A 15196-nucleotide genomic window follows, 5' to 3' on the forward strand; every position below is an offset into this window, starting at 1 on the left:
ATATGTCTTTATATGTCTCCATTTGTCTCTATATGTCTCTATATGTCTCTATTTGTCTCTATTTGTCTCTATATGTCTCTATTTGTCTCTATATGTCTCTATATCTCCTCTATATGTCTCTATTTGTCTCTATTTGTCTCTATATGTCCTCTATATGTCTCTATTTGTCTCTATATGTCTCTATTTGTCTCTATATCTCCTCTATATGTCTCTATTTGTCTCTATATGTCTTTATATGTCTCTATTTGTCTCTATATGTCTCTATTTGTCTCTATTTGTCTCTATTTGTCTCTATTTGTCTTTATATGTCTCTATTTGTCTCTATATGTCTCTATATGTCTCTATTTGTCTCTATTTGTCTTTATATGTCTCTATTTGTCTCTATTTGTCTCTATATGTCTCTATTTGTCTCTATTTGTCTCTATTTGTCTCTATATGTCTCTATTTGTCTCTATATGTCTCTATATGTCTCTATTTGTCTCTATATCTCCTCTATATGTCTCTATTTGTCTCTATATGTCTCTATATGTCTCTATTTGTCTCTATATCTCCTCTATATGTCTCTATTTGTCTCTATATGTCTCTATATGTCTCTATTTGTCTCTATATCTCCTCTATATGTCTCTATTTGTCTCTATTTGTCTCTATATGTCTCTATATGTCTCTATATGTCTCTATGTGTCTCTATATGTCTCTATATGTCTCTATTTGTCTCTATATCTCCTCTATATGTCTCTATTTGTCTCTATTTGTCTCTATATGTCTCTATATGTCTCTATGTGTCTCTATATGTCTCTATATGTCTCTATTTGTCTCTATTTGTCTCTATATGTCTCTATTTGTCTCTATTTGTCTCTATATGTCTCTATATGTCTCTATATGTCTCTATATGTCTCTATGTGTCTCTATATGTCTCTATATGTCTCTATTTGTCTCTATATCTCCTCTATATGTCTCTATTTGTCTCTATATGTCTCTATATGTCTCTATTTGTCTCTATATCTCCTCTATATGTCTCTATTTGTCTCTATTTGTCTCTATATGTCTCTATATGTCTCTATATGTCTCTATATGTCTCTATGTGTCTCTATATGTCTCTATATGTCTCTATTTGTCTCTATATCTCCTCTATATGTCTCTATATGTCCTCTATCTGTCTCTATATCTCCTCTATATTGTGTTACATGTATGTTTTAGTTCAGCTCTCATTCTGATAGGAAGTGAAAAAGAGATAACATTTAAATTCTTAATGTTGAAGAAGTTTCCAAGTAAAGGATTTAAATTGGCTCACATAAATATATGTAGTCTAAGAAATAAAGTGTCTGAGATAGAGGAAATATTATCATGTGGTATTCATTAGCGATATCTGAAACTCACTTAGAGACACATGTGATGACGCTGCTGTGGACATTGATGGATATAGTATATTTAGAAAGGACAGGAATGCATATGGAGGTGGGTGGCAGTATACATTCAAAAGCAAATACCAGCTACAGTGAGATATGATTTGATGTCTGCTGATAGTGAAGTACTTTGGTTGCTAATGCATTGGCCTCACTTGAAACCTTTGTTGTAGGATGTTGTTACCTCCAAATGCAAACTTCATTTATTTTGACAAATGATGTGAAATGTTAGACAACGTTTGTGATCTTGACAGAGAGATTTATTTTATCGGAGATTTAAATATTGACTGGAATATGTTGCACTGTGCCTTTAAAAACAAGCTGCTAATAACTAATGCATGTCACTTGGTACAAATGGTGACTACACCTATATTGACTCATTTCAGCCACGTATGTTCTCAGGCCATATCAGTTCCAGCAGGGTGTTCTGATCATAATGTAATCATTATCCTGAGAAAGACAAAGGTGCAGAAAGCTGGTCCCAAAGTCATTGTGAGGAGATCAATGAAATATTTGAGTGAAGAGTCATTTCTACAGGATGTTCAAAAGATATGTTGGAAACATGTTTTTGAGAAAGTGGATCCAGACGATGCTCTTGATGTCTTTCATTTGTTATTCATGCAGGTTGTCACGATCTGTCTGCGTTGTGTCTTGTTTGGATCTGTCTGTGGTTCCCTGTCGTTAGTTTCCCTGGTGTGTCTGATTACCCGATTGTGTTCACCTGTGGCCCCTGTGTTTTCTCCTCCCTCCTCACCTGTGTCTTGTTTGTGTGTTTAGTCTTGTGTGTATTTAAGTTCTGGTTTTTCTGTCTGTCTTTGTCGGTTCGTCTTGTGTCATGACTAGTTCGTCGGTGAGTGTTCTGTTTTGTCTTTGTTTAGCACCTAGCCTTGAAATAAAGGAAGTTTCACTTTCTTCTGCATTTGAGTCCTACCTGCTTCACACACCTTTACAGAACGAACCGACCACAAAATGGACCCAGCAGATGATCCATGGGAGGTTGAATTACAGCATTTTACCTTCTATCTGGCTTGCTGCTTCGATTGGTGGAAGGGAGCGTCCAGTGTTCGGCAGAAGAAGGTTCTGGTAGAGGCGCTCCGGTTGGCAGCAGAGAAACCATGTTTTGTTGAGTTTTTACCTGACTGGATTTTGGACTTCCTTCAAGCATGTGATTCCAGGCATGCTAGCTCCCTGTCTCCCAATTCCCAACCTGGCACCATACGCCTTGGTGGGTTCCGCCTGAAGTCAACCCGTGCTTCTGCCCCAGTTCCTGATCCTGTCCAGGAGTCGTATTCCGGAACTCGTCAGGCTTATGGAGGTCCACGGAGTGTTCAGGAGGCTGCTAAGAGGAGTCGTCGCAAGGCCAGGCTAGCAGCCCGAGCCCCAGCAGCCATGGTTCCGGCTCCAGTACAGGCCCCAACAGCCATGGTTCCGGCTCCAGTGCCGGACCCAGCAGCCATGGTTCCGTGCTCCAGTACAATCCCACATAGCCATGGTACCGTGCTCCAGTACCACCCTACACAGCCATGGATCCGTGTTCCGGTTCCTTGCCCAGCAGCCATGGTTCCGGCTCCATTGCCGGCCCCAGCAGCCATGTTTCCGGCTCCAAAACCGGCCCACACAGCCATGATCCAGGCTTCAGCTCCGGACCTTACAGCCATGTTTCCGGCTCCAGAACTGGATCGTACAACCGTGGTCCCTGCACCTGAGCTGGCCCATACAGCCATGGTTCCGGCCCCAGTTCCAGCCATGATTCCGGCTCAAGTACCGGGCCCAGCAGCCATGGTTCCGGCCCCAGTTCCAGCCATGGTTCCGGCTCAAGTACCGGCTCCAGCAGTCATGGTCCCGACTCCAGCACCTCGTCTCCTGCTGGCTCCCCAGCCGACGCCAGCTCCCCGAGTCTCGTCGGCGTACCGGCCGACTCCAGCACCTCGTCTCCTGTTGGCCCTCCAGCCAACACCAGCTCCCCGAGTCTTGTCGGCGTACCGGCCGACTCCAGCACCTCGTCTCCTGTTGGCCCTCCAGCCAACACCAGCTCCCCGAGTCTTGTCGGCGTACCGGCCGACTCCAGCACCTCGTCTCATGTTGGCCCTCCAGCCAACACCAGCTCCCCGAGTCTTGTCGGCGTACCGGCCGACTCCAGCACCTCGTCTCCTGTTGGCCCTCCAGCCAACACCAGCTCCCCGAGTCTTGTCGGCGTACCGGCCGACGCCAGCACCTCGTCTCCTGCTGGCTCCCCAGCCGACGCCAGCTACCCGAGTCTTGTCAGCGTACCGGCCGACTCCAGCACCTCGTCTCCTGCTGGCTCCCCAGCCGACGCCAGCTCCCCGTGTCCTGTCGGCGTACCGACCGACACAAGTTCCCTCTCAAGTCCCCTCTCAAGTTCCTACCTGAGTCCCCTCTCAAGTTCCCACCCGAGTCCCCTCTTCAGTTCCCTCTCGGGTCCCCTCTCGAGTCCCCTCTCGAGTCCCCTCTCGAGTTCCCTCTCGAGTCCCCTCTCCAGTTCCCTCTCCAGTCTCATCTCGAGTCCCCTCTCGAGTCCACTCTCGAGTCCCCTCTCCAGTCTCCTCTCAAGTCCCTTCTCAAGTCTCCTCTCCAGTTCCCTCTCAGGTCCCCTCTCGAGTCCCTTCTCGAGTCCCCTCTCTAGTCACCTCTCAAGTTCCTACCCGAGTCACCTCTCGAGTCCCCTCTCCAGTCCCCTCTCGAGTTCCCTCTCGAGTTCCCTCCTTTAGTCCCTCCTCTAGTCCCTCCTCTAGTCCCTCCTTTAGTCCCCTCTCTAGTCCCCTCTCTAGTCCCTCCTTTAGTCCCTCCTCTAGTCCCTCCTTTAGTCCCCTCTCTAGTCCCTCCTCTAGTCCCTCCTTTAGTCCCCTCTCTAGTCCCTCCTTTAGTCCCCTCTCTAGTCCCTCCTCTAGTTCCCCTCGCGAGTCCCCTCTCGAGTTCCCTCCTCTAGTCCCTCCTCTAGTCTCTCCTCTAGTCCCCTCTCGAGTCTCCTCTCGAGTCCCCTCTCGAGTCACGTCTCAAGTCCCTACCCAATGTCCTGTCCCGTTGGAGGTTCCGCTGGGGGTCCTGCCAACTCCATGTCCTGTCCCGTTGCAGGTCCCGCCGTCTACTCTCCTGCCGGGGGTCCTGCCAGCTCCATGTCCTGTCCCGTTGCAGGTCCCGCCGTCTACTCTCCTGCCGGGGGTCCTGCCAGCTCCTTGTCCTGTCTCGTTGGAGGTCCCGCCGACTACTCTCCTGCCGGGGGTCCTGCCAACCCTTTGTCCTGTGCCGTTGGAGGCCCCGCCGACTACTCTCCTGCCGGGGGTCCTGCCAACCCTTTGTCCTGTCCCGTTGGAGGTCCCGCCGTCTACTCTCCTGCCGGGGGTCCTGCCAACCCTTTGTCCTGTGCCGTTGGAGGTCCCGCCATCTACTCTCCTGCCGGGGGTCCTGCCAACCCTTTGTCCTGTGCCGTTGGAGGTCCCGCCATCTACTCTCCTGCCGGGGGTCCTGCCAACCCTTTGTCCTGTGCCATTGGAGGCCCCGCCGACTACTCTCCTGCCGGGGGTCCTACCAACCCCTTGTCCTGTTCCGTTGGAGGCCCTGCCATCCTCTGTCTTGCCGGGGGGCCTGCCAATCCCGTGTCCTGGTCCTCTTCCGTGGGGGATGCTGCCGAGGCCTGTCCCACCAGCTCCGGTTCCTGTCCGGCCGACACCGGGTCCTGCCCGGCCTCCGGCGCTGGCCCGTCAGCGCCTTCCTGCCCGGCCTCCGGAGCTCTCTGGTCTTCGCCCTCGAGCCCGGCCCCCTGAGAGCCGCGGTCTTTGCCCTCAATCCCGGCCCTCTGTGAGCCGTGGTCTTCGCCCTCGAGCCCGGCCCACTTAGAGCCCGGCCCACTGAGAGCCGCGGTCTTCGCCCTCGATCCCGGCCCTCTGTGAACCGTGGTCTTCACCCTCGAGCCCGGCCCCCTGACTCTTCCTGCCGCTGCCCTCGTCCTGGAGCCCGGCCCCCTGACTCTTCCTGCCGCTGCCTTCGCTCTCATGCTCGGCCGCCCGAGTCCCCCACCTTAGACTCTGCCTTGCCCCCGGGCCGTCCGCCCGAACCCCCCTTTTTGAACTCTACCTTGCCCCCGGGCCGTCCGCCCGAGATCCCTTCCTGGTCCTCTGCTGTGCCTCTGGGCGGTCAGCTCAGTCCCGTCCTCCTGACCCCCTCCACCCACCCTGGTGGCCTAGTGATACGTCCCTCCTCCACCCACCCTGCTTGAGGTTTTGGACTTTTGTGTTTTTTTTTTGGGACGTCTGGGATCCGTCCCTTGAGGGTGGGGTACTGTCACGATCTGTCTGCGTTGTGTTTTGTCTTGTTTGGATCTGTCTGTGGTTCCCTGTCGTTAGTTTCCCTGGTGTGTCTGATTACCCGATTGTGTTCACCTGTGGCCCCTGTGTTTTCTCCTCCCTCCTCACCTGTGTCTTGTTTGTGTGTTTAGTCTTGTGTGTATTTAAGTTCTGGTTTTTCTGTCTGTCTTTGTCGGTTCGTCTTTTGTCATGACTAGTTCGTCGGTGAGTGTTCTGTTTTGTCTTTGTTTTCACCTAGCCTTGAAATAAAGGAAGTTTCACTTTGTTCTGCATTTGGGTCCTACCTGCTTCACACACTGTGACACAGGTGATTGATAAGCATGCTCCACTTAGAAAGCAGACAGTAAGGGACTTTAGAGCACCCTGGTTAGATGAGCAATCAAGGGATCTAATGAAACAAAGAGATGATGCAACACATGTAGCTCTCTCATCAAGTTATGAGTCAGATTTATAGAAGGTTAAGGAATTATGTTACAGCATTAAATAAAAAGAAAAAACAGTTGTATTATTGAAATAAAATTAAAGAGATAAAGGATGACAAGAAAACGGAGTTTAGTGAATGGCATGATGGGCCGTAAGCCGAAATGTTGGACATTTTTGACAAAACCAGCACAAATTGCTGATTATCTGAATGATTACTTTCTTGATAAAGTAAATCATTTGAGGAGAAATATGAATCAAACTATAAACAGTAACTCCACATTTCTAATAAAGGATTTAATTATGAAAAATAAGAAGTGTACATTTAAAATAGAAAAAGTGACAATTCCAGATGTTGAATGTCTACGAGGTAAATGATAAACCACCAGGAGCGGATCATTTAGTGGATCATTTCTTAGATGTGTTGCTAATGTTGTTGCAGAGCCTATCTGTCATATTATACATCTGAGTATTATAAATGTATTTGCCCACAGGCATGCAAAATAGCAAACATTATTCCACTTGCAAAAAATCCAGCTGGACCATTTTCTGGTACAAATAGCCGTCCAATACGTTTATTACCAGCGTTAGCAAAGATAATGGAGAGAATCATTTTCAATCAGATACAAAAATACTTTGAAGGTAACAAACTTAACACCGTGTATCAACATGCTTACAGACCTGGCCATTCCACCTTAACACCGTGTATCAACATGCTTACAGACCTGGCCATTCCACCTTAACACCGTGTATCAACATGCTTACAGACCTGGCCATTCCACCTTAACACCGTGTATCAACATGCTTACAGACCTGGCCATTCCACCTTAACACCGTGTATCAACATTCTTACAGACCTGGCCATTCCACCTTAACCCGTGTATCAACATGCTTACAGACCTGGCCATTCTACCTTAACACCGTGTATCAACATGCTTACAGACCTGGCCATTCCACCTTAACACCGTGTATCAACATGCTTACAGACCTGGCCATTCCACCTTAACACCGTGTATCAACATGCTTACAGACCTGGCCATTCTACCTTAACACCGTGTATCAACATGCTTACAGACCTGGCCATTCCACCTTAACACCGTGTATCAACATGCTTACAGACCTGGCCATTCCACCTTAACACCGTGTATCAACATGCTTACAGACCTGGCCATTCCACCTTAACACCGTGTATCAACATGCTTACAGACCTGGCCATTCTACCTTAACACCGTGTATCAACATGCTTACAGACCTGGCCCTTCCACCTTAACACCGTGTATCAACATGCTTACAGACCTGGCCATTCCACCTTAACACCGTGTATCAACATGCTTACAGACCTGGCCATTCCACCTTAACACCGTGTATCAACATTCTTACAGACCTGGCCATTCCACCTTAACCCGTGTATCAACATGCTTACAGACCTGGCCATTCTACCTTAACACCGTGTATCAACATGCTTACAGACCTGGCCATTCCACCTTAACACCGTGTATCAACATGCTTACAGACCTGGCCATTCCACCTTAACACCGTGTATCAACGTGCTTACAGACCTGGCCATTCCACCTTAACACCGTGTATCAACATGCTTACAGACCTGGCCCTTCCACCTTAACACCGTGTATCAACATGCTTACAGACCTGGCCATTCCACCTTAACACCATGTATCAACATGCTTACAGACCTGGCCCTTCCACCTTAACACCGTGTATCAACATGCTTACAGACCTGGCCCTTCTACCTTAACACTATGTATCAACATGCTTACAGACCTGGCCATTCTACCTTAACACCGTGTATCAACATGCTTACAGACCTGGCCATTCCACCTTAACACCGTGTATCAACATGCTTACAGACCTGGCCCTTCCACCTTAACACCGTGTATCAACATGCTTACAGACCTGGCCATTCTACCTTAACACCGTGTATCAACATGCTTACAGACCTGGCCCTTCCACCTTAACACCGTGTATCAACATGCTTACAGACCTGGCCATTCCACCTTAACACCGTGTATCAACATGCTTACAGACCTGGCCATTCCACCTTAACACCGTGTATCAACATGCTTACAGACCTGGCCCTTCCACCTTAACACCGTGTATCAACATGCTTACAGACCTGGCCATTCCACCTTAACACCATGTATCAACATGCTTACAGACCTGGCCCTTCCACCTTAACACCGTGTATCAACATGCTTACAGACCTGGCCCTTCTACCTTAACACTATGTATCAACATGCTTACAGACCTGGCCATTCTACCTTAACACCGTGTATCAACATGCTTACAGACCTGGCCATTCCACCTTAACACCGTGTATCAACATGCTTACAGACCTGGCCCTTCCACCTTAACACCGTGTATCAACATGCTTACAGACCTGGCCATTCTACCTTAACACCGTGTATCAACATGCTTACAGACCTGGCCCTTCCACCTTAACACCGTGTATCAACATGCTTACAGACCTGGCCCTTCCACCTTAACACCATGTATCAACATGCTTACAGACCTGGCCATTCCACCTTAACACCGTGTATCAACATGCTTACAGACCTGGCCATTCCACCTTAAACACCGTGTATCAACATGCTTACAGACCTGGCCCTTCCACCTTAACACCGTGTATCAACATGCTTACAGACCTGGCCATTCCACCTTAACACCGTGTATCAACATGCTTACAGACCTGGCCCTTCCACCTTAACACCGTGTATCAACATGCTTACAGACCTGGCCCTTCCACCTTAACACCGTGTATCAACATGCTTACAGACCTGGCCCTTCCACCTTAACACCGTGTATCAACATGCTTACAGACCTGGCCATTCCACCTTAACACCGTGTATCAACATGCTTACAGACCTGGCCATTCTACCTTAACACCGTGTATCAACATGCTTACAGACCTGGCCCTTCCACCTTAACACCGTGTATCAACATGCTTACAGACCTGGCCCTTCCACCTTAACAACCGTGTATCAACATGCTTACAGACCTGGCCATTCCACCTTAACACCGTGTATCAACATGCTTACAGACCTGGCCATTCCACCTTAACACCGTGTATCAACATGCTTACAGACCTGGCCATTCCACCTTAACACCATGTATCAACATGCTTACAGACCTGGCCATTCTACCTTAACACCGTGTATCAACATGCTTACAGACCTGGCCATTCTACCTTAACACCGTGTATCAACATGCTTACAGACCTGGCCATTCTACCTTAACACCGTGTATCAACATGCTTACAGACCTGGCCCTTCCACCTTAACACCGTGTATCAACATGCTTACAGACCTGGCCCTTCCACCTTAACACCTTGTATCAACATGCTTACAGACCTGGCCATTCCACCTTAACACCATGTATCAACATGCTTACAGACCTGGCCATTCTACCTTAACACCGTGTATCAACATGCTTACAGACCTGGCCCTTCCACCTTAACACCGTGTATCAACATGCTTACAGACCTGGCCCTTCCACCTTAACACCGTGTATCAACATGCTTACAGACCTGGCCATTCTACCTTAACACCGTGTATCAACATGCTTACAGACCTGGCCATTCTACCTTAACACCGTGTATCAACATGCTTACAGACCTGGCCATTCCACCTTAACACCGTGTATCAACATGCTTACAGACCTGGCCATTCCACCTTAACACCGTGTATCAACATGCTTACAGACCTGGCCCTTCCACCTTAACACCGTGTATCAACATGCTTACAGACCTGGCCATTCCACCTTAACACCGTGTATCAACATGCTTACAGACCTGGCCCTTCCACCTTAACACCGTGTATCAACATGCTTACAGACCTGGCCCTTCCACCTTAACACCGTGTATCAACATGCTTACAGACCTGGCCCTTCCACCTTAACACCGTGTATCAACATGCTTACAGACCTGGCCATTCCACCTTAACACCGTGTAATCAACATGCTTACAGACCTGGCCATTCTACCTTAACACCGTGTATCAACATGCTTACAGACCTGGCCCTTCCACCTTAACACCGTGTATCAACATGCTTACAGACCTGGCCCTTCCACCTTAACACCGTGTATCAACATGCTTACAGACCTGGCCATTCCACCTTAACACCGTGTATCAACATGCTTACAGACCTGGCCATTCCACCTTAACACCGTGTATCAACATGCTTACAGACCTGGCCATTCCACCTTAACACCATGTATCAACATGCTTACAGACCTGGCCATTCTACCTTAACACCGTGTATCAACATGCTTACAGACCTGGCCATTCTACCTTAACACCGTGTATCAACATGCTTACAGACCTGGCCATTCTACCTTAACACCGTGTATCAACATGCTTACAGACCTGGCCCTTCCACCTTAACACCGTGTATCAACATGCTTACAGACCTGGCCCTTCCACCTTAACACCTTGTATCAACATGCTTACAGACCTGGCCATTCCACCTTAACACCATGTATCAACATGCTTACAGACCTGGCCATTCCACCTTAACACCGTGTATCAACATGCTTACAGACCTGGCCCTTCCACCTTAACACCGTGTATCAACATGCTTACAGACCTGGCCCTTCCACCTTAACACCGTGTATCAACATGCTTACAGACCTGGCCATTCTACCTTAACACCGTGTATCAACATGCTTACAGACCTGGCCCTTCCACCTTAACAACCGTGTATCAACATGCTTACAGACCTGGCCCTTCCACCTTAACACCGTGTATCAACATGCTTACAGACCTGGCCCTTCCACCTTAACACCGTGTATCAACATGCTTACAGACCTGGCCCTTCCACCTTAACACCGTGTATCAACATGCTTACAGACCTGGCCCTTCCACCTTAACACCGTGTATCAACATGCTTACAGACCTGGCCCTTCTACCTTAACACCGTGTATCAACATGCTTACAGACCTGGCCATTCTACCTTAACACCGTGTATCAACATGCTTACAGACCTGGCCATTCTACCTTAACACCGTGTATCAACATGCTTACAGACCTGGCCATTCCACCTTAACACCGTGTATCAACATGCTTACAGACCTGGCCATTCCACCTGCACCACTTTAACACAAATGACAGATGACTGGAAGGGCGAACTAGATAATAGGAAGCTAGTGGGTGCAGTACTACTTGAGTGGGTGGGTGCAGTACTACTTGAGTGAGTGGGTGCAGTACTACTTGAGTGAGTGGGTGCAGTACTACTTGAGTGAGTGGGTGCAGTGCTACTTGAGTGAGTGGGTGCAGTACTACTTGAGTGAGTGGGTGCAGTGCTACTTGAGTGAGTGGGTGCAGTACTACTTGAGTGAGTGGGTGCAGTACTACTTGAGTGAGTGGGTGCAGTACTACTTGAGTGAGTGGGTGCAGTACTACTTGAGTGAGTGGGTGCAGTACTACTTGAGTGAGTGGGTGCAGTACTACTTGAGTGAGTGGGTGCAGTACTACTTGAGTGAGTGGGTGCAGTACTACTTGAGTGAGTGGGTGCAGTACTACTTGAGTGAGTGGGTGCAGTACTACTTGAGTGAGTGGGTGCAGTACTACTTGAGTGAGTGGGTACAGTACTACTTGGTTTTAGTTCTGCTTTTGATGTCATTGACCATTCTTTGTTGTTACACAAGCTGGAACAACATGGTTTTCATTTTGAAACGCTGAGGCGGTTAGAACGTTACCGGACAAATCGAAGTCAAACTGTTTTTTTTAATGGAAGTCTCTCAAAGATGAAAACAGTCACTTGTGGAGTACCTCAGGGTAGTTGTTTGGGACCACTTTTATTTTCTATTTTTACAAATGACCTACCATTAGTGTCAGAAAAAGCGCTCCTGCCGCCCGCTTGTGGCAGACCACACTTCCACGCTCACCGGCAGGCACCGACTGGCCATCGGGAGGACCGGGAGGGTGTGTGTATGTGTGGCCCGAGCGAGAGAGAGAGAGACCTTACGTGCATTGTTGTTGTTAGCATCTGGTGCTAGCTAGCTGCGCTAACGGATATAAGGAGCTGTTTCAATGAAAACAGAGGAGCGACATTTCGCCACAACTGCGCCGAGCACTTGGCTTTATGCCGGAAGCCAGACAGTGGGACATTGTACGAAAAGTCAGCACACTCAGCACAGATAGTGCGCAACATGATTGCAGCGTCCAGGCAGCTCCGGTTCGAGCATATGCCTTGAGTTGCACATAGCGCCAACGCCCATACCACCGACGACATGTTTGTTTACTGTCCTGGCTTCACGAGTTAGGGAGCGCTGGATTTGTGAAGAACTCCCCTCTTCCTAAACCACTAATACCACAGTACTGGCAAAACGGGAGGAGCCGAGTGAAAAACAAGCGCCCCTCATCCCAATCCACCCACACCGCAGTATTTCTTTCTTTTTTTTACCCAAAAAATATATTGTATATTATCGGGGCTATTAATACTGGTATCGGGTTTATCGGGATGACGTCATAATTCCTAATTATCGGACTGATAATCAGTCCAGATCCCTGATCAGCTGTCAGTCCAGAGCCTGATCAGCTGTCAGTCCAGATCCTGATCAGCTGTCAGTCCAGAGCCCTGATCAGCTGTCAGTCCAGAGCCTGATCAGCTGTCAGTCCAGATCCTGATCAGCTGTCAGTCCAGAGCCTGATCAGCTGTCAGTCCAGAGCCTGATCAGCTGTCAGTCCAGAGCCTGATCAGCTGTCAGTCCAGAGTCTGATCAGCTGTCAGTCCAGAGCCCTGATCAGCTGTCAGTCCAGATCCTGATCAGCTGTCAGTCCAGAGCCCTGATCAGCTGTCAGTCCAGAGCCTGATCAGCTGTCAGTCCAGATCCTGATCAGCTGTCAGTCCAGATCCCTGATCAGCTGTCAGTCCAGAGCCTGATCAGCTGTCAGTCCAGATCCCTGATCAGCTGTCAGTCCAGAGCCTGATCAGCTGTCAGTCCAGAGCCTGATCAGCTGTCAGTCCAGAGCCTGATCAGCTGTCAGTCCAGAGCCCTGATCAGCTGTCAGTCCAGAGCCTGATCAGCTGTCAGTCCAGATCCCTGATCAGCTGTCAGTCCAGATCCCTGATCAGCTGTCAGTCCAGAGCCTGATCAGCTGTCAGTCCAGATCCTGATCAGCTGTCAGTCCAGAGCCTGATCAGCTGTCAGTCCAGATCCTGATCAGCTGTCAGTCCAGATCCTGATCAGCTGTCAGTCCAGATCCCTGATCAGCTGTCAGTCCAGAGCCTGATCAGCTGTCAGTCCAGAGCCCTGATCAGCTGTCAGTCCAGAGCCCGATCAGCTGTCAGTCCAGATCCTGATCAGCTGTCAGTCCAGATCCCTGATCAGCTGTCAGTCCAGAGCCTGATCAGCTGTCAGTCCAGATCCCTGATCAGCTGTCAGTCCAGATCCTGATCAGCTGTCAGTCCAGAGCCTGATCAGCTGTCAGTCCAGAGCCCTGATCAGCTGTCAGTCCAGAGCCTGATCAGCTGGAACTCTTTACAGGTCCACATCATTCAGGAACATTCTCAAGTACATTTCAAAAGGTTGCTAAAAAATTATTTAAGTATTACAAAGTACGTTTGAACTGTGGCTATGTGTGCATATGTTATTATGTACACTTCTTTGTATTGACTTTGTTTGGCCTTAGGGTGGCGATAATTGGATGACCATTTTAGTTTTCTCTTCATACAGCACTGCACACTGCATGAAATGATGAGCTGTTTTGTTTTGTTTTAATTGTGTTGTATGTTTATGTGTGTTTTGAATGTGTGAGGACCCCAGGAAGAATAGCCAATGCTCATGCTAGTGCTAATGGGGATCCTAATAAAGACATAAGACATATATGTCTCTATATGTCTCTATTTGTCTCTATTTGTCTCTATATATCTCTATATGTCTCTATATATCTCTTAATGTCTCTATGTGTCCTCTATATATATATATATAGGTCTGTATATGTCCTCTATATATATCTATAGGTCTGTATATGTCCTCTGTCTGTCCTCTCCAGATGTTGTGATGGATTTTGGCCCCGGATGATGCGTTCAGGGACACACAGTGGTGTCAGTGTTTCCATCACCCAGGCCTCAGCTGTCTGTCTGTCTCTCTGTGTGTCTCTCTCTCCCTGTCTGTGCACTCCCTGTCTGTCTGTCTCCAGCTGCAGGACACGGTGTCTCCCCTCAGAGGACACAGACCCCCCGGTGCTTTGTCTTACCGTGTGTCGCGTTCAGGCTCCGGGCTGCGGACCCGCCGCTCCTCCGCCGCTGTCCCTGGTCTCTCCGGGGGGTCTGTGTGTCTCCGTGTCTGTCCCGGTTTGTCCCGGTGTATCCCGGTTTGTCCCGGTGTGTCCCGGTTTGTCCCGGTTCTCCTCTGGTGTCTGCGTCTCTCGGCCTGCTTTAGTGGAGGTGCAGTGCGCATGCGCAGAGGAGAAGGCGTCACACAGACTGAGAGCTTCTTGATAAAATGAAATAATGTTTGAAAGAAAATACAATTATTTTAAAATAAAAAATAAAATTATTTTTAAATGAATTCAGTAGTTCTTCCTTTATTTGTTCAGAATCAGAAACCCTGTTTTCGTCCCGCAGACTCTTCTACGGTGGCCCTGAGAGGCCAGGGTGCTGCAAATTAAAAAACCCTGCAAATAAAAAGAAACAGAAACGCCGTGCAAATAAAAACGCCGTGATGCAAATAAAAAAGCCACAACGGAAGTGAATTACCGGGGACTATTATTGCTGATGCACATGCGGTTTTTTATGCGAGAGAAGAAGAAGTCTGGGGGATCTCCAGGAAACATCTCTTGGGTAAGTTTATAATGTTAAAGTTACACAGGATGTAGATAATATCTGTCGCTGCCGTATTTATGACTTTAAATGACGTTATTTTGTGTGTGGGAGCAGATTATGTGTGTAGTGTATAATGTTAGTAGAACATAGCTTTGATCAAAACTGCAGAAAGCTATTTTGAAGTTGTTTACTTGTCTGTGAAAACTGATTCTGATTCTGCTCGATTTATCCGTGCAGCTTGAACCGTTTTAAATCTAGACTACCACACACA

The 15196-nt window shown here is 48.3% G+C and overlaps 1 long non-coding RNA gene across 1 annotated transcript in view; it reads left to right on the forward strand.

Annotated features, from left to right (window-relative positions):
* Window positions 1-14766: 14766 nt before the first annotated feature.
* The window catches only part of LOC117559826, a 4573-nt gene continuing 4143 nt past the window's right edge, over window positions 14767-15196 (forward strand). Inside the window, exon 1 of the long non-coding RNA XR_004571057.1 lies at window positions 14767-14943. This is a non-coding gene — a long non-coding RNA (uncharacterized LOC117559826). The remainder of the gene's footprint in view (window positions 14944-15196) is intronic.

The sequence above is a fragment of the Gymnodraco acuticeps genome, unplaced genomic scaffold (assembly GCF_902827175.1).
Source record: "Gymnodraco acuticeps unplaced genomic scaffold, fGymAcu1.1, whole genome shotgun sequence".
NCBI lineage: Eukaryota > Metazoa > Chordata > Actinopteri > Perciformes > Bathydraconidae > Gymnodraco > Gymnodraco acuticeps.